We start from the raw sequence: 18,120 nt of genomic DNA, 5'->3' as shown, positions 1-18,120 counted from the left end.
TCACTTCTCTACTGGGGTGATCTGTTCTCATAGCAGTGAGTGAGAGGAGTGTTTCTCCTGTCTGAGCAAGAGGCTAAAAATACGCTTGTGCAAACAAGCTGAGTATTTCTAAACCAGATGACATAATCTTCTGATGTAAACTTGGGCCCACTGACATAATTGGTCCAAGGAAATATATGTCAGTTCCTCCTTGATGAACATGTTTAACACAGCATCTTTCACTTGTGAATTTAACGTGTTTTTCCTGCTATTTTGAAAGTCTCCAAATGCTCCCCAAACGATTCATATCGCCCTTTATGGCACAATGTAAACAGAACTCTAAGGCTATGTCGGGATTATCGTGTGTCACTTCAGTTCATCCAGTCAAAAATTTCAAACATGCACACAATGCAAAAGCGTCTTAAAATGCTCGTACGCCATGCAAGGTACTTTTTAGCTGGTGAACCTCTGCTATATCTGCAGAATCTGCAGAATTGTTTATATCAATGAAGCAAAATCTGAGAAGATAACGAGGCAGACCTGATGCATGCATTCCTTGTATCAAAACTGTGCGCCCCATCAGTTATTGTGAAGCATCTTTTTAATGCCCATTTTATATTAAACAGTTATAATCTATTTAGAATGTAGTCTTGATTTATGAGCTTAAATAAGGGGACGAACGTGAATTCCTTATTTCTGCCTTTTTGTTAAAACTTTGCTCACTCTAGGAGATTTTCTTTCTTTCTTTGCTATTATGTATCAGTGAAACTTGAGAACCACATAAACAATGTATCAAACTATGATTCGTGAGTTTCCTGTAACACATGGATGAATAGGATTGGCATGACAAAAAGCAAAACAAAAAACAGTTCATGTCTCTCAGTTACTGTCTTTCTTGTACAGTACAACAAGAGGACAAAACAAAATAGTCACAGTGAGACTAAAAGAGAATAGGTTGATCTCAGGCCGACCTCAGTTTAAGTGCAGAGTCCTGGAATCCAGGATTACTGCAGGAGCTTTGCCAAAGATTTAATTTCAGCTCTTTAATGGAGGAGATAAAAGATAGGAGGGGGTGTAAGCAAAGGAGAGAGACACAAGGAAGGAAAGCAAAAGAAAGGGGCACCATATCTTTGCACATCTCCACAGACTGTTGAGCTGACACGGATCTCCGCAGCAAGACAGGAGGGAACACTTTGTACTTATTTTTCAGGTCAGTCAGCACTGAGCACCATATGAATTAGCAACCCCCCTCCCCCCCTCTCTCTCTCTCTCTCATTTCAAAAAGGCTGAATGGAAAGCTCCACCTGCAACACCAACAGTGCTCCACATTCCTGCAGTAGTATTTCCTGCATTTTATGTGGACTCAACAGTTGCATAACTGTTTTTCATAACTGCTCCGGCATGTTTTGCACACTTCAGTTCAACTGGGCTCCCAGGGGTTATAATGGGAAGTATCAAAGTCATAGAAACATGAACTCCAAAATGAATATTAATAAATGCTAGCGATTTGCAAGCCCTTAATGTTCATTTTTCTTTACAGTTTGCCAGGTGGTTCGTTCAATCACTTGAACATATATAAACCATATTTTCCGGACCATAAGGCGCACCGGATTATAAGGTGCATTAAGCGAAACCAAACAGTCAGATAAGTCAAACTTTACTCAAATCATTCTTCTTGCTTCCTCCACTTCCGCACCATTGATTCATTAATGTTGAATTCTCTCACAGCTGCTCTATTCCCATGTTGTTGCAGTATATTAATGACTAACCTCGTATTGTGGGAGGATTATCTCAGTTGTTCTCCTGACTGAAGTTTGGTCCGTTTACAGCATCCTGCCATGCAGATTGCATTTGTCCCTAACCATCAGGAACCCTCAGGTTAACTTTTATCGAGTGGAAAAAAGTTAGTGTTCATCCTCCAGCTTCACTGTGTTTATGTTATGCTAACATAGCTGTTAGCTAGCGATTACATAGCACATCATTATATACCAGCTAGCCCAACTTAAGTAACCCTACAAACGTCACTGCTGTTTAGTTTTCTGTCTTCATTTATGTTGAAAGTGATAGCAGAGCTGCACATTTGCATTTGTTCAGAAATCTCTCAGTCAGAACATGCTATATCATGTTTAGGTGGAAACTAGCGAGCTAACTTCCGCTAGCTTCTAACTCCATTAAATTTAATAAATTCAGTTTTCATGGGTCCCTGGATGTTAAATGGGAGGCAGCTAAAGAATTTAGACCACTTTTAACTCTCAGTTATGGCACAATATCCCTTTGACTTTATGACCTGAAGCGGAATTTGGACCCAGATGACTCCACGAGGCTCCTGACTATGGTAGTAGTAATGGTCCGACAACCCATCAGGTGGTGCGGCTTCGTAGCTTACCAAAGTCGTACTAAAACATTTTTTGACATATTTTGTGCCGTGTACCACATAGATTGGTTCAAGGTCAGTAAACACAACCAGAATTCATACATAAGGCGGACTGTCAATTTTTGAGAAAATTAAAGGACTTTAAGTTCGCCTTATAGTGTGAAAAATACTTTTTTTTCCTTATATTTTCAGTTTCTGATTAAGTGTCTGAGTAAGAACCGCTAAAGTGGAACCATAAAAACAGCAAAAGAAGGAGTTTGCATAGTTATCTATGTTGTATTTTGTGTAGTTATTTATGGTTGTGTATTTGATTCTACTGGAAGTCTACGTCCTAACTTACAACATAACTGGAAATGACTCATAACTCCACACCGCAATCTTCCACACCATCCACGTCAGTGTTAGGTGAGTCAACTCAACGTGTAGTGACATGTCTTGGGAGGTGCAGGTTACGGCACGGGTTAAAAGATGTTTTCTGGTTACGTCATCTTTAATAGCTCGAATTTGACTAACAACAACTAGTGTATCACAAGAGTTTTGTGCTGGCTAAATGTCAAAAGTATTAAGATGAAAATCCAAATGACTTTTAAAAAAGTTACGTTTATTTTTACAGAACACGTTTCTTTGTTTCTTGGAAAGAATATTAAAGTAAATGACAGTCTTCTAATAACTGGTATGGGTCTCTTCAGTGTGTTAAGGTTTGTGTGTACTTGTTTATGCACAGCTCTCTCAAAGTCCTGCCACTGAATTTGCTGCTGTGCTTAGGATCATTTCCTGTTGTATGATCCAGTTTCAGCCAAGCTTTAACTGTCAGACAGATGGCGTTATTTCTGACTTTAGAATACTTTGGTATACAGAGAAGTTCATGGTCAGCTCACTAACTGCAAGATGCCAAGGTCGTGTGGCTGCAAAACAAACCCAAATCATCACCCCTTCACCACCATCCTAAACATGTGGTAATGCTGATATGCTGTGTTTGGTTCTTGACAAACATGAGACTGTGCATTATGGGCAAAAATCTCCACTTTGATGGCATTTTTCCTAAAGTCTTGTGGTTTGCTCAGATGCAGTTTGCAAACCTAAACCATGCTGCCATGTTTTTGTGTGTTTTTTTTTTATAGTCAAGCAGCTTTCTCCTGGCAATTCATCCAAACAAACCATACATGTTTGGATGGAACAAAAGCTTGTTCCATGAGCTTTAATATTTAACAATGCGAACAATGCAAGGCCTGCAGAGTCTGAGATGTAGCTCTTGGGATTTTTGCTGTTTCTTTGAGCATTGCACAATCCGGTCTTGGGGTGAATTTGTGGTGATGTCCATCCTTTGTGTTCGCACACAACTGAAGGCTTCAGACCTGCGAAATGCAAAAACTTTTACTTTAATAAAGGTGGTCACACCATAACACTGAGAATCAGTTAATCAAGTGCTTTTCATTAGCAGCAACTGGGTGCTAGATTCCTATGTAAATGTTTTTCACCTGACTATGACATGAAAATTCAGTCAAATAAAAAATGTCATATTTATTATTAAGAAAAGCCAATAAAGGTTTTTAAAAATAGCACATCAGTGAGTTTGCTTTTGCTTTTAACTCCAGTATATATACAAGTAGAAGCCTCTGTGTCCTGTTGTAGCATTAAAGAAATATACATGGAATTGTACTTTTAATCGTATATTTTTGTGAGCTCTATATTATAAAACATGACTACTGAAGATCATGTAAGAGTTCCAGTCAGTATACTGTGCCAAAGTTCTGTCCTGCTTGGGTGTGATCTCATTATGGCCTCATTGGCAGGCTGTTAATATACACAGTTTGCATGGGTGAATGTCAGGTCACAGCACTGAGTTAGAAAGGTTTCCTCATGCCTCTCTTTGTGGATGTTAATTGGTGCTCCAGTCAGCCGGGGGCAGCTCTCCGCCTGCTGTCCAATTGGGGAAAGTGGAATTTTGGCCAGACAAGACACGTTTGTCCCTCTCTTCCTCTGTCAGTCTTTCTCATAATTAACTTGCACTCAGTCGTTACTTCAAATAGACAATTTGGCATTAAAGTGATGAAGACGGAGAAGGACAGACTGTGTCGGAGAGCAGGACAGAGAAGAATGGTGAGGCTGCATTTTAAAATGTGATAATAAGTTGGCAGTGATGTTACAGTTCTGAATGTCTCTTCAGCTTCAATCATTTTTTTCTATTAAGCACTGATTTATTTCAATCTGAATAAGAAATGACTTGAATCTGTTTGGAGAAAAAGTAAAGATATTACATTTTTATTCATTTTGAACACTTTAAAAAGTATTGTTAGTAGGGATGGGTATGGATACGATTTTCACGATTCCGATTCCATTTTCGATTCTGTTTAATGATTCGATTCTTTATTGATTCTCTTATTGATTCTTTTTAAAAAAGGAGAACACTAAGGTCAATTAGCTTAGAACTTTGTTTTATATCTTCTCTTTGAACAAGATAGAAATTTAGGAGTAACATGGCCTTACAAACCCAACAGTGACATCTTAAGAGATCCAGCCTACGGCTCTTCAATGGGGTGTCACAGGGTCCCCAGGAAAAAAAAAAATTGTAAATGTAAAATAATAAAATAAATATTCTTCTGTAGCAATAACAAAGTATAACATAAATTATTCTGTAGCAATTACACAAGAATATCCAGTAATGTCCCTGCCTACAATTAAACACATTCACTTACCGAAAATCGGGGCATCTGCTGTGGCAGCCTTTGACCACAAACTTAGTCACTGCTCGGTGACGTTCGTCTATCCTGGCCTGAAAGGAGACGCTACCGGCAGACTGGAGCGAGAACTGCCAGTCTGAGCCAGACTCTGTCTCTCTCATCATGGTCACCTAAATGCACAGTAATGGCAGGTTTTGTAATAAGGCAGATCGCACTAACATAATATGCACTGTTAGCTGATTATTTACCTGCCGCATTAACGGGAGAGGACACGCAAACGTTACCGCTGCTGCTGGGTTGAGATTCACGAGTCGAGCGGAATTAAAAACATGACATTCATTTAAGGTCATAGCGTGTTTTGTGAGCAAATGCTTTTGCATATTCGTAGTGTTTCCTCCCTTAAATGAAATATCTACTTTAAGTATTGCAAGTTGCCCTTTTGTCATCCGTTCTCGTAAAGTATAACCAAACTTTTGAGCGTTTGAGCCGCCATGTTTCCTGCCAAGTAAATGACGCTCCGCAACGTGGTGAAGTCATTCGGGGCGACTGGAATCGATAAAGGAATCGTTTGCAAAAATGGCAAACAATTCCAAGGAATTGAAACGGTGGGAACCGGTTCTCAACAACAACTACATCCGACACTATGCATTGTGCTTGGTGATGTAAGGCTTGGATGCGATGCCATCTTGGAGGGCTGTAGTGACTGACGCTACAGGAAAGTTGGTAACCTCTGCGCACTGTGCCTCAGCATGTTCATTGATTTTACATGGCCTCCCACTTCATGGCTGTCATTCCCACTTGCTTCCACTTATAGCACCACTAACAGCTGACAGTGGAATATTTAGAAGTGAGGAAATCTCATGACTGGGCTTTTTGCACATGGCATCTTATCACGGTAGCACACTAGAATTCACTGAGCTCTTGAGACCGACCAACAAGTTCACAAATGTTTGCATAAACAGTCTGGTTGTGTAGCTGCTTGACTTTATACACCTGAGGCCATGGAAGTAACTGGAGCACCGGAAGGTAAAAGTTAAAGGTATTTTTGGCAACATAGTTAATCTGCATACGTAAGAACAGCAAAATTTGTACAAAAGGTTTTTGCTACCCTAAATTTTATGCTTTGACTTGTTTGTGCTTCCAGTAGTAACTACGGGCCAATTATGTTTTAGCAGGCTTTAGTTACAAGCATATGTACACTTTGGGTTGAGAGCAGAGGACATATTGAATTTGGCTGAATTCAATCTCAGAACTATACAACAGCAGTCCCCAACCCCCGGGCCACAGACCGGTGCTGGTCCATGAGTCGTTTGGTACCGGGACGTGAGAATTGTGGCTCGGGTGTGAAGTGCATGGTTTTCAGGGTTTTTATCAGTTTTTATCGTTATTTTTTTAATTGTTTTTTTTTTCATTAACTCGGTTTCCCTGGGTCTTTTCCCATATGCTATCAATAAATCTTTTTTAATACTGTTTTTATTTTGTTGTATTTACCTTCGACACCTTAAAGGCCGGTCTAAATACTGTTGGACATAAACCGATCCGTGGCACAAAAAAGGTTGGAGACCGCTGCTTTAAAATACAAGATACTTAAAATACCATTTCAAATGCATCTGAATTCATACATAAAAGATAGTGGAAAAGAAACAAATACTTTGATATCCATGTCGTATTGAATACTCAAAAAATTATTAGTTGCCTTGGAACATAAGTCAACAGACTGCATCATGAGGTCCCAAACTGATAATAAATGCGTTATCTTCAGAGGACGTGATGTACGGTTAACTTCCTCAGTACAACTAGACTTGGCAGACATCTGTCCAAAGTCAGTCCAATATAAACCTGCAGGATTTTAATGCTTTCCTATTTGAAATTACTCTTACAGCTAAGGACAGAATTATTCACCCTATGATTTTTTTATTAAGTATTTCCAAAGGAATTAATTTCTTAACACAGCCTTTCCAAACATCCTGGTTTCATTTTTAGATGTTTACATTATTTTACTTGCATGCACACAGGAACAATATCATTTCACAAAAAACAAAAACTACCAGGATTAAAACTATTAAAACTATCTCTCAATGGTACAGTAATAGTTTTTTCTGTATTCATTCTGTACAGCCTGTAGTTTGTTTGTTGTAGTTTAAAAATGTCTCACAAAAAGTCTCACACACGTGTCCTGTGCAATACCAGCCTATTCTACTTTGAGAATTTCTCAGGCTTCTCCAGATTTGGTTGTCTTCTGGCATGAACATGGGTCTTCAGTTCACCCCACAGATTTTCAGTGGGATTAAAGTTAGGCCTTACATTCTTACTTTGAGGTCGTTCTTAACCAGTAGCAGCACAGGTTTTGGGTCATTGTTGCATTGGAAGAGAAAGTGATGACCCAAAACCAGCTTTGCTGCTCACTGCTTGAGTTTTTCTTTCAAAGTCTTCACATATATCCTTCTTCACAGTCCTTCCACCTTGATAAAATTGCCCAGTTCCAAATAAACTGAAGCTACTCCCACCACCATGTTTTAGTCCCAGGTGTTCTTTGGGTTTCTCATCTCATCTGACCAGTAAACATAATCTTCTCCAGGCTGTCCTTAGTATACTTCAGACTGGCTTTAAGGTGTCTCTTCTGCAGAAGTGGACTTTTTCTTGATCAGCAACCTTGCGGTCCATTCCTGTGCAGGGTTCTAGTGATTGTTTTCTTTGAGACTTCATTTACCGGCTTGCACAGGTCATTCACCACTAGTGATGGGATTTCCAACTCCTTTTAGAGAACCGGCACTTTCGGCTAGACTCACTAAAAAGAGCCGGCTCTTTCGGCTCCCAACCGGCTCATCAGGTTGTTTTGTTGCTTTAATTAATTTATTATTAACAATAATATAAAATTATGCACAAAAGGAATTACTAATGTAAAAAAAAGTTTATTTATATATGTTTATATATAAATATATGCAGTGGCCTCTTGAGACAAAGCACGTACAAACTCTAAAACACATTTCTAGCGTTAACTGAACTTCCAAAACAGAGATACCTGTTGCGGCCGAGAGGGCCAGGCAGTGGGTGTGGACTCAAATGCAGACACAGAGGGAGGCAGTTGGTCCAAAGCAGATCCAGAATAGGCTTGGAGTGGGGAGCTGAGCAGGGAGGCAGGCAGATGGGTCCTATGGCGAAAAAGGAAAGAAAACACGGTGAGGAGAAAAAACAGTAATCCAGAGTTCTCGCAAGGGCTTGGCGGCCTAGCACTAACATGTGTTAGCAGAAGATCTGGCAGGGGTCTGTCGTGAACGCTGGTCTTATATGCAGGTGACTTGATTGGAACCAGGTGTGGAAGCTGATTGGAGTCTCCGTCTGAAGGTGGAGCCCAGCAGAGTGGAAACACCCCGTATTCACCCGGACCATGACAATACCTAGATCACTGAAATTACACAATTGAAAGCATATGTGTATTGTTTGTGTATTTATACACAAGCACTCATATATATTCAAATAATTTAAAAAAAATGTTCATTTACCTGTTACTACCACACACCAAATCCGGTCTTTGGTACTTCCTGGCTTGTGTAGCCACTATAACAAAAGCTCAACACTGCGCCTAGCATCCTGGAGCACTTCTGTTGTGTTTTGTACGTGTTTTAAAGTTTTTACGTGCTTTGTTTCTAGGGGCCACCATAAATAGACATTTATTTATTCACTCCACATAAAATGTAATAAATAAATCAAATAATACAAAAAACCAATTATTCACATTTCAGCTTTTAACTATTTAAATTTTCAGCTTTTTCCTTTTAAACAAATTTAAAGTGAAACAACACAAAACACTGCAAACCACAACACAATTAAATATAAATTATAATATGAAAACAAAAAGAAGATGCATATTCTCTGTCATATGGGGCTGCATGAATAAACTTTCTGAATCCTTTATCATCTGCAACTGAAAATAGTTGTGGATGATTACCATACCTTTCTAATGTGACATTGTTGTCCCTGGCACCCTGGCTGAGTGTAACCACCGGCCCACTGCCCAGCGCAAAGCACAAGGCTCGCGTGCGGAGTGAAGCGGAAAAAAGTGCGAGAGAGAGGGTGAGAGAAAGAAAATAAAACCCATAAGGAGCCGGCTCGCGTCATTCACGTCAAAGATATGGCTCTAAGAGCGTTTCGTTTGCGACCGACACATCACTATTCATCACTGTGACAGTACTTGTTCTATCTGTATGGCGCTCTTTGTATTTCTTGATGACACTTCTTACTCCAGTTCTTAACAGTTGAAAATGCCATGAAAGCTTTGTATATCCATCTCCTGCTTTGTCAAAATCAATAATAATTTTTCTCAAATTTAGACTGACTTCTTTTGTTTTTGGCACAATGCTTTCTGAAGTGACAGCTCAAACCTTTGCTGAAGTTTTAATATGTTTAAAGCTGTTGTGTTGAAAATCCCTTGTGCTCAATGTTTCCTTTTATGCTCAGGAATTGCAACGTTTTGAGTGATCAATGCACGAACCTTGACTGAGAGCAGAGCCAGGAGCACAGTACTAATCATGTCTGCTGTTTTTGTTCTTTGCCAGAACAAGAAACACAAAACCTAATGTTCAGAGCTTTTGAAGCACATGTTGTTGTGATACTTAGTCATAGTAGAGTTTAATCACGTGTAATTTCCATTTGTTATACACCTCAAACATACATGAAGAAACAGAAGACACTGAGATAGTCCCATCATGGTCGTAGATTTGGTGTTCACAGTCTCTGTCTTTGAATAGTTCTACTCTTATTTCAGTATTTTCATTTTTAATTGTTAGTTTTTGACTCCTGCTTCTTCTATTGTTCTACTGATTTTGAGCATTAGTCTTTGTTGGATTATTTGAGTTATGGTTCCTGTTTGGTTTATGTGGAGTTTAGATTGTCTCACTGTTCAATATTTAGAACTAAATTCCTGTAGCGTGGCATTTTCAGCGGCAAGCGTTTCCACCTGCTGCTGGCTGAATTCCAGGGATTCTCTCAGAGATTTAAATTCCCGGTGTAAAATCTCCACCAGGGACAGCCTCGCATCGAAACTGGACAATCGCTTGTCGATTGACTCCAGGATTTCTGCGATGTCTTTGCCGGCAGGCGATGTTGTACCGGGGGAGTCTGCCTGGCGACTTCTCTTCGATGACGGCGTCTCGATTTTGGCCGGGGAAGATGCACTCTGGGCCTTATGCATTACTAAATCTTGAAAACAGCGGTCGATGTAATCTTGGAGAGCGTCTAAACTCTCCCCGTTGTCCTCCAGGGTGTTAGAGATGATAAAACAGATGTTGTTAGTTATATGACAATTGATTAGTATATTTGGTAATACTGAAGCTTGGAAAACCTTTGTTAAACTCTATGCTACCATTTGCTTTTTCTCCGCCAAAATCTCCGGCGTCTGACGTCACCTACAACATCACTTCCATTTAAAAAAAAAAAAAAAAAAAAAAAAAAAAAAAGAACTAAATTCCTGGTTTTTATTTAGCCTCAGTTCCTATTTTAAGTTTTCTTCTTCTTCTGTGTTTAGTTCAGAAGTCACTGTGTTTTAATTGCTACTGTGGGTTTTGTAGTTACCTGAATTAAAAAGGAAGTAAATGGTTGTATCATCTGTTGGGTGTCTTTCCAAAGTGAGCACTTTGTATAAAAGTAATTTCTACTTCCTCTTGTTTTTTCCTTTCTGACTTTCTCGTGCAGAGACTCAAGTAGGTGCACTGGCACTGATAGACACATCTAGGTTGCAGGGATGACCCCTTTGCCCACATTTGTCCTCAGTTTGCTTTTTGATTAATCAAATCGATGTTGCATTTACCCATGGCTGACTGACAGCTTACCAATAGGCTGAGGGTGTAGTCAAATCATGGATGGCACCAAAAGCTTGATTCAGGGATAAAGGGATGAAGAGAGATTGGGGGTGGGTAATAAAGCCTCAAAACCATATTGTGGTGTATTCATAATTGTCTCTGGTACATTTGTTGTATGGGCAGTATGTGTTCACTGTTTGATTGTGTAATTACGTGTTACGCACTGGCAATGCATGCCGGTAGATGGTAATACAGGAAGTAAAAGAGATGGTCTTACCGCACACAGTGGTCCCGCGTACTTATTCAGATTCAGAGTAAGAATCACACATGGTGTCAGAAGTGCTGTGTGACTCGTAAGACTCCATACATCTGCCGAGTGTGAGGAGAAGGGGAAGGTGGAAACAAAATGCCGAATGACGACGTAGACGATCGTCCGAGGGCAGGAGTTAGCACCGCGGCTAGCACTCCCAGCGCTACGTTTAGCATCCAACCACCGGAGCCCTTTGATTTTTCCAAACCACACGAATGGACAAGATGGGTCCGTCGCTTCGAGAGATTCCGTCAGGCAAGTAATCTGTCTGCGAGCTCGGAGGAAAATCAAGTGAACACTCTCATATATTGTATGGGAGACGAAGCGGATGACGTCCTGAGAGGACTAAAGTTAAGTGATGTAGACCAACGGGACTATGCTAAAGTGAGAGATAGCTTCCACAACTTTTTCATTGTCAGGAAAAATGTTGTTTATGAGCGCGCACGTTTTAATATGCGCAAACAAGAGCCGAATGAGACTGTTGATGCATTCGTGACTGCCTTGCATGCATTAGCAGAGCACTGTAACTACGGACCGCTCCACGATGAGCTGATAAGAGACAGAATAGTAGTGGGCTTGGCCGACACGAGGCTGTCTGAGCGCATGCAGATGGAAAAAGACTTGGACTTGGATAAAGCTATAAATATGGCCAGGCAGTCAGAAGAAATCAAAAAGCAACAGTCAGCTTTGAGAAGTGAAACAAATGTAATGCATGTAAATGCGAAAACAGTTGACAGAGTGATACAAAAGCACGACAAAACAAAGTTCAACATGTTCAAAAATAAAACTGTCAAAACACAACAGCAATATAGCAAGAGACAAAGTAACAAATGCTACAAGTGCGGAGGCTCTCCACATCCGAAACCTGAGTGCCCAGCAAATGATGCAAAATGTCATTTATGTGGAAAAAAAGGTCACTACCAGCGAGTCTGCAGACAAAGCAAGACAGTGCAAAGTATTGAGGAGGAAGAGGAGCAAGGTTTCTTCCTAGGCTCAGTTTCCAGTGACGGCCAGGCGTGGACAGCCAACATACAAGTGAAAGATGCAAAAATCACTTTCAAACTGGATACTGGAGCAGATGTGACTGTAATAGCTGACTCGGACTTATCAAAGATTTTTGCTAACGAACACAGACCAGTTCTCCAGCAGCCAGAAAAACCTTTGTTAGGCCCTGGAAAAACACCACTGGACGTTGCAGGTTTTACAAAGCTACAGCTCAACTACGGAGCGAAACAGACAACAGAGAAGGTCTATGTTGTAAGAAACCTGAGCACTCCACTGCTAGGCCTGCCCGCCATTACAGCTCTTGGCCTGCTGGTGCGAGTTGACGCGGTTTCAATGGACACTCTGAAGACTACTTACCCTAAACTTTGCAATGGTCTAGGGAAAGTGCAGCGGGCCTATCACATTAAACTCAAACCGAATGCTGTGCCGTACTCACTCAAAACTCCGCGAAGGCTTCCTCTGCCTCTGATGGGAAGGGTGAAAGAGGAACTCCAACGAATGGAAGAGCTTGGTGTCATTACCCGAGTTGAGGAACCAACGGATTGGTGTGCCGGCATGGTTGTTGTTCCAAAGAAAAACAGCCCTAGGCTAAGACTTTGCGTAGACTTTACCGGACTAAATGAGTATGTGTGCAGGGAAAAATATGTGCTGCCATCGGTTGAACAAAGTCTCGGAATGCTCGCAGGAGCCAAAGTGTTTAGCAAACTGGATGCCAACATGGGCTTCTGGCAGATTCCCCTGTCCGATGAGTCTGCCAAACTCACCACCTTCATCACACCCTTTGGGCGGTTCCACTTTAACCGCCTACCGTTTGGGATCAACTCAGCGCCCGAACACTTTCAGCGCATGATGGCGGAGGTCATCGAGGGTCTCGAAGGAGTGGTGTGTCACATTGACGATGTGTTGGTGTGGGGACGTAACCATCAGGAGCACGATTCCCGTCTCCATGCTACACTGCAAAGACTGGAAAAAGCAGGCATAACGCTGAATGTTGAAAAATGCGAGCTCTCCCAGAGCAAGGTTGCTTTCTTGGGTCACATCATAGCGGATACAGGAATCAGTCCTGACCCGAAGAAAACGGAAGCAATTACAGAAATGACAGAGCCAACTAATGTGTCAGAGTTGCGCAGTTTTCTGGGCATGGTGAATCAAGTGGGCAAGTTCATCCCCCATTTAGCTGAAAAAGACAAAGCCCTGCGAGATCTTCTTTCCAAAAAGAACGCATGGTATTGGGGAACTGACCAAGTGAGAGCTTTCAAAACATTACGAGATGCCCTGACCTCACCCCCAGTGCTCGCAATGTATGACCCCAACAGAGACATTAAAGTATCAGCAGATGCTTCATCCTATGGTCTCGGAGGTGTTCTTTTGCAGCTGTGGGAAGAAGGATGGCGACCAGTGGCGTATGCATCGAGGTCCCTTTCTCCTACAGAACAACGATACGCACAAGTGGAAAAAGAGGCACTGGCATCTACATGGGCGTGTGAGCGTTTTCGTGATTTCCTGATTGGTAAACATTTTTGTCTTGAAACGGACCACAAACCTCTCGTTTCCTTACTGGGAGGACAAGCTCTGGATCTCTTGCCACCCAGGATCCAGCGATTCAGAATGAGACTCATGCGTTACTCGTACACTGTGCAGTACGCCCCAGGGAAATCGCTCTGGACAGCAGATACTTTGTCCCGCTCACCTCTGAAAAAACCAATGAACCTGTCAGACAAAGAGCTAATGGAAAGCACAGACATATATGTCGACAGTATTGTAGCAAACATGCCTGTCAGTTCATCATATATGCAAACACTGAAGGAACAACTGAAAAGCGACAGTGTGTGTGCTCGCGTCATGGACATGTGCACCGAAGGCTGGCCAGAACATGCAAAACAAGAGCCTTTACTGCGAAATTACTGGCCTGACCGAGCCACGCTCACTGTTGAAGACGGCCTTTTGTTAAAAGACACACGGCTTGTCATTCCTTCAGCAATGAGAAACGAGGTGCTGGAAAAACTACACGAAGGACATCAAGGTGTTGTAAAATGTAAAGCTCGTGCACGCCAAACAGTGTGGTGGCCCGGGCTGAGTCAACAAATCTCTGAGATGGTGCTCAAGTGCAAAACGTGTATTCAAGAAAGACACAATAACAGTGAGCCACTCATGCCAACAGAATACCCTGCCCACCCATGGCAGAGAGTGGGCACAGATCTTTTCGAGCTGGGAGGGAAAACTTACCTTCTCGCTGTTGACTATCACTCTAGATTTGTTGAGATTGCTTTGTTAAACAGGACAAAATCAAACGATGTCATTACTCACCTGAAATCTTTCTTTGCCCGTCACGGCATCCCAGAGGTCCTCATGTCTGATAATGGACCACAGTATTCAGGTCAAATCTTTACAGACTTTGCAGCAGCATACGGCTTCAAACACATCACAAGCAGTCCCAAGTTTCCGCAAAGTAATGGAGAAGCAGAACGTGCTGTGCAGACTGTAAAAAATCTTCTGAAAAAAGCAGCTGATCCTTATCTAGCTCTTCTTGCCTATAGAGCTACACCACTGCAGTCCGGATACAGCCCTGCAGAGCTTTTAATGGGCAGACGTCTGCGAACCACACTGCCGATGCTTCCATCGCAGCTGGAGCCCACACTGCCGGACAACGCACTGCTCGCTCGAAAGGAAAGGGAGAAGAGGATGATGGACATGGCAAACTTCAACAGGCGCCACCGCGCAAAACCTTTATGCAGCCTGTCCCCAGGAGAGCAAGTTTGGGTGACTGATGTCAAAACTACAGGCACTGTTATCCAAAATCACTCTACACCCCGATCATACACAGTGGAGTTACCACAAGGGACTGTGAGGCGTAATCGTGTGCATTTGATTCCTTTAAGTTCACCTGTGCATGAACCTGCTAATGTGCCTGTGTTGCAGAAGCCTCAAACACCCAGTGTGATCCCTGCTACACCTGTTAACACTGATGTGGTCAGAACCAAGTCAGGGAGGCCAATAGTTAAATCTAAAAAGTTAGATCTGTAAGAAAAAAAAAAAGGTTGTTGTTATGTAACTGTGTTATAAGGGTTTTGTAGAGCACAGTAAAATAAAGCTAAAAAGAGTTGTTAAGAAAAGAAAAGAACAAGAAAACAAAAACAAAAGGTTAAAAATGTAATGCAGATTGTTTGCCAGATGTTCTTGTATGGCTTTGAAAAAGAGAAGTTCTGTCCTGAGAAAAGGAATATTCTGTTTTTGTTTAAAAGGGGAGATGTGGTGTATTCATAATTGTCTCTGGTACATTTGTTGTATGGGCAGTATGTGTTCACTGTTTGATTGTGTAATTACGTGTTACGCACTGGCAATGCATGCCGGTAGATGGTAATACAGGAAGTAAAAGAGATGGTCTTACCGCACACAGTGGTCCCGCGTACTTATTCAGATTCAGAGTAAGAATCACACACATATCTATTTATTTTAAGTAAATGTCAGATAATTACATTAATGTATATTAATGACGATACTAAAAAAAATTACTGAACAAGATTTTATCAATGCTTGGAGCTTACAAGAAGCAGCATTTATAAGTTTAAGTAAACAAAGAACATTTTTCATCCTTCCCTTCCAGTGGGCTGCTGTCATTCATGACACACTACCTAATAAAAGTGTGAATTTTATTACTATAAGGTGCTAGCAGCAGCAGCAGCAGCACAAAAGTAGTGTTTCTCTGTGTAAAATACCAGCATAACAAGTTTAAATATCTCAAGTAACTTACTGTTTCATAATAAAACTAAAACCTTTTCCTCTCCTGGGTGGTCTATCTTGAGTTGAGCTTTTGAACAACTTGCTTAAAACGCTTGTTTCCAAAATCTAACTGCATCAGTAATTTTCATCCACTACTCCTGACACACGTGTGGAGCTACCGAGTGCGAAGCTTATGGAGTCATTTGTTTACTTCTGGGTTGCACATCACCAGCTGCTAACGTGTCCTCCTTCAAAGCCAGATTGTGTTTTTGCCTCAAGCAGTGAAACTAGTTTGCTTCAGCTGGAACGATTTTCTTGCACACTTTTCAAAGCACTGTGTTTTGTTGGAAGTTGTTGAAATAGTTTCCTTTTCAATAAAGCTTCAGTGGAGGTTCATGTCTCATTGTTGCACGCACTAAGGAAAAGTAAATGCATGGTGTCGCCATATCATTGATATCATGGTATGGCACTCCGTCAGGCAAGAATTTACACCTGTATTATCGTGGATGATAGGCTATAGCACAGCCCAAGAGGGACCAAAGTTATTGTGGGTGAATCAAGGATAGAAATGTCAAGATGGGAACAGTTTGTTTTCTAGGTGTGACAGTGAGGTCAACACAAAACGTATTTTATGATCCACAAAGGTTTGCAGGTTTTGTAAAAGGTTATAGTTTCCCAATGTTCTCGCTTCCTGTCTTTGCCCTTTAACATCCTCACACACAGAAATAAGACCTGGCAAGGATCCACTGATAAACCACCATAAATAAGCTTTTATAGGAAATAACACGGGCCTATACGAGTCTGACATTCATAATCAAAACCCGTATGAAGGTGACTGTGAATCCAGGCTAAATGTTGCCACAAATAAAAATCACTTGGCAACATACACTTTTCAATCACCGCTAAAAAACTACAAGTGTACTTGGACCTTGAAAAGGGTGCTCTGAAAACTTCATGTGGGCTTTTTATAAAAACTGGCAAGGGTTATGCTGGAATGGCAGAGTGCAGTTTTATTTATATTAAATGCTGTATGCTGTAAATGCTACTTTTTAAAAAGAAAAATGAGGCAGCACAGTTACATGTAACATAAATGTAACCAATTTGGTGTTCGTGCCTTGTTAACATGTGCAATGCAGTTACAGTGAATATGTAAAATGTTTTCTTTTTCTATATATATATTTTTTACTATTCTTCGCACCTTCTGCTGATGTTTATATTTTAATGCATCTATAAAATTAGGATGCATCATTTCACTTTGCAGCATATAAAGACCATGAAGACCTAGCTCCAGCTACAAGAACAGCAGGAAGTCCTACAACAGATGGCACCCCCCCCCACCCAACCCCAGCCCAAGTTTTGATCAGCATCATGGGATCATAGAGTTGGTGTGAGATTACGGTAAGTGATAGCCTTAATCCAAAATAAGTGTGGTATTTTTACAGAGCTAAAACAGCTTAAAAGCAGAGGAGATGATAAAATAGGAAGTGGCAGACAACATAGTCTGTGCAGAAACATTTATGTTTCACAGTATCCCAGTCTATTCATAAACAGAACGACAGAAAATCACATCCCTCTCTGTCACTAACAAAGGTAAAAGAGTTCAAATGGTCTGTGAAGAGGATTTGCCTTCCCAGTACATTTGTCCATGGTGCCAAACCATAATCCTATAACTCCAGCGTCAGGTAAGGTAAGAGGTAGCACAAGCACAAAACTTCAATTACACCTATTATATTAGGCCATGCCAACAAACAGGCTAATATGTTGGCCTTGTGGCCTTCATCAGAGCACTGCTACTCATCACCTTTGGGTATTTGACGCAAAAGTAAACAGCTCTCTCTAAAGAGGCAATCAGGGAAATTAAGCAGTGGAATGCAAGATATATTTTTTTTAATCTCAAATGAAAAGGATTTTTGTATTCAGATTTGTAACAAGCCTCTTCTGTGGCAGATATTTTGACTTGTCCCAGTAGTGATGATTAATCATGGGAGGTTCTGCTTTTGTGTCTGATTTACTGGCTTCCTATGACACAGCACAAAGGAATACTGGCATTCATTCATAATTATTCTTATTCTTATTTATGATTGCGCATGCTGAAGATGTAGGAACTTCCAGTATTTGAAATGTGGCCAGTGTAGTGATATGGTCCGAGCTGTTTGTACATTTATGAACATAAAAGTAAGATGAAAAAGAAAGATATTTCAATAATTTTGGCTGTAACGTGTGTTTCCTTCCATTTTAATGTATAGAAAAGAT

At 41.0% G+C, this 18,120-nt stretch overlaps 1 long non-coding RNA gene across 1 annotated transcript in view; it reads left to right on the top strand.

The window, feature by feature from the left end:
- The first annotated feature begins 4,324 nt into the window (after positions 1 to 4,324).
- Positions 4,325 to 18,120, top strand: part of LOC146558894 (uncharacterized) — a 39,750-nt gene continuing 25,954 nt past the window's right edge. Inside the window, exons 1-2 of the long non-coding RNA XR_014888738.1 lie at positions 4,325 to 4,453; positions 17,129 to 17,265. This is a non-coding gene — a long non-coding RNA (uncharacterized LOC146558894). The remainder of the gene's footprint in view (positions 4,454 to 17,128; positions 17,266 to 18,120) is intronic.

This window comes from Mchenga conophoros, linkage group LG15 (assembly GCF_057382185.1).
Source record: "Mchenga conophoros isolate Kocher_MC1m ecotype Shallow Benthic linkage group LG15, M_conophoros_male_GT1.1, whole genome shotgun sequence".
Classification (NCBI taxonomy): domain Eukaryota; kingdom Metazoa; phylum Chordata; class Actinopteri; order Cichliformes; family Cichlidae; genus Mchenga; species Mchenga conophoros.
Note: the sequence above shows the minus strand (reverse complement) of the source record. Positions and strands in the feature narration are given on the sequence as shown.